The following is a 2049-nucleotide window of genomic DNA, read 5'->3' on the forward strand; positions in this document are numbered from 1 at the left end:
AAGTTTTCCTTCCTCTAAGAGTGAAGAGCTATTTGTGTATATGACACACAAGCTTCTGTGTGACCAGCCAGAGCAGTCAAGACGTCATGTCAAAACAGAGTACACACAGACATACTTTGCACTCCACATACAGCAGGTTTTATGCAATAGGATGAATCTAAAAATTTATTTGGATCTGTCACTGGACTGGACAAAGTAATTAGTGGGGAATCTCATGAGAAAGATATGGGGATTTTAGACAGAAAGTTTTAGGAAAACCCAACAGTCAAGACAAAAAACAGAGCTGCCTCCATTTAAGTTCTTGAATGAGCCTTAGGGTTAGGAGAACCTGACAATTTAGTGAAGCTAATGGATTCTTTCTTACAACTCCAACCACCCCAGTTCAGTTATATTACTAAATGGCTGTTGTGATGTTGGATAGGTACTTTGACTCTTGGTTTCCTCTACAAAACGGAAGCAGTGGTAATACTTTCCCTGACTACCTCAAAGATGTTTGTAAAGATCAAATGAGAAACTAGACATAAGAGAACCTTGTAAACTTTAAACTTCTAAACAAGTATGAGATATTGTTACTTTGCCATTAAGACTCATTCGTGACTTCTAGATTTTTTTTGTGTGTGTGTGTTCACATAAATCTGTACTATTCAGAACAAAACCAGTTCTGCTGGCAGAGATTGTGGGTTCGCAGGGACATTTAAGCTTTCATTAAACTGGAAAGCAATCAAGTCTTTATGTCTACAAATTATACATTTAATAGTTCCACAAATTTGGCCAAGTTCATGATGACATCTAGGATGTTTTCACCAAATCATAGACATAAATATGGAAATCGTCGTCAAACTTGATGGAATAGACGGTTTGGCCTCCACTTGATGAATGACCATGCCAGTCCTTTTAGAGCCGTCCTCTTTGGCATACTCCACCTGTCTGCCTACCAGGCTGTCCACAACTTCTCCCGGTTCCCTTTCTGCTGGAGGAGAATCATTAGAATCGGGCATAATGCGAAGGTCGCCTTCTTTATAATCACCTAAGAGCTGGTACATGTACAAGACAGGTCCTCCTCGTAGGTGATGTAGAACCACGTGTTCATGATGGGGGCGCGTGCTAGGACCACCCCCCTCCACTCGTCCTTGGAGCCGTCCTCCGTCTCAAGCATGTGCTCTACCGCCTTGCCCATCATCGTGTCGGCCAGGTGTGCATCGCTGATTCGAGAGGTCGCAACTCTATCAGGGAGGACTTCGAGCGCAGAAACTCTTTCATCTTTATTAAGTTCTAGTCCATAAACACAGTCAAATCCATCGTATTTTATAAGATACAAAGAAGGATTTACAGGCACCTGGTCCAGAACGGTTCCTTTCCACTGGGTGACAGGGCCACTCCCCTCCTTCCACCCATGCTGAATCCTGCAGCCTACGATGTTCCGCCGGGGCTGGGAAACAGGTTTGCTCGGCCCCACACTGCTCCGATGTTTTTTGTGGGAAGTCCTTTTCTTCATCATGCTTGCAGACACACCAGCATGGCCTGCATCCGCTCTGGACCGCTGGCCAGGTGTCTTCCCCAATGGGGTCTTCATTCATCTGTATTTAAGTGAGCAGCACAGCTGCCGGACTAGGGTGAAAATTGAATACTCTCCAGTTTGAAACTTTTCACAGAATCTCAGTGTTCCTGTTAATCCATCATCCAAGTGCCTCTTTTACAAGTTCAGCAAAAACATGTGAAATCATAAGGGCTCTGCCGGCCGCCCAGGCCGCCATCCGCAGCCCGCGGGCCCTGCCGTCCCGCGCCGCACTCCCGCCCCCGCCGGACCAAGCCAGACGGCACCGCCCCGCCCCGTGACTTCTAGATTTTTAAGTACACATGGTCCCCAAGTTTTGTAATCCTTCTCCAGAATTTCTGAGTGCCACTGGGGTACTTGCTCCAGCTGGAAACAAAAATAACAAAAAAGGGTTTTTTCCTTCTGTGTTTCCTATTTTGAAATTCTGGCTTACCCTCACTTTACTGAACCATGGTGGCGAGGGGACTTTCTAGACACCACTGACTATTCTTCGG

General features: G+C 45.7%; 1 pseudogene; it reads right to left on the reverse strand.

Moving 5' to 3' along the window:
• Positions 1–626: 626 nt before the first annotated feature.
• LOC112820564 (spindlin-1 pseudogene) lies at positions 627–1826 on the reverse strand (annotated as a pseudogene).
• Positions 1827–2049: the final 223 nt, after the last annotated feature.

This window comes from Callorhinus ursinus, unplaced genomic scaffold (assembly GCF_003265705.2).
Source record: "Callorhinus ursinus isolate GAN/ISIS: 27379988/994484 unplaced genomic scaffold, GSC_fseal_2.0 scaffold10, whole genome shotgun sequence".
Classification (NCBI taxonomy): domain Eukaryota; kingdom Metazoa; phylum Chordata; class Mammalia; order Carnivora; family Otariidae; genus Callorhinus; species Callorhinus ursinus.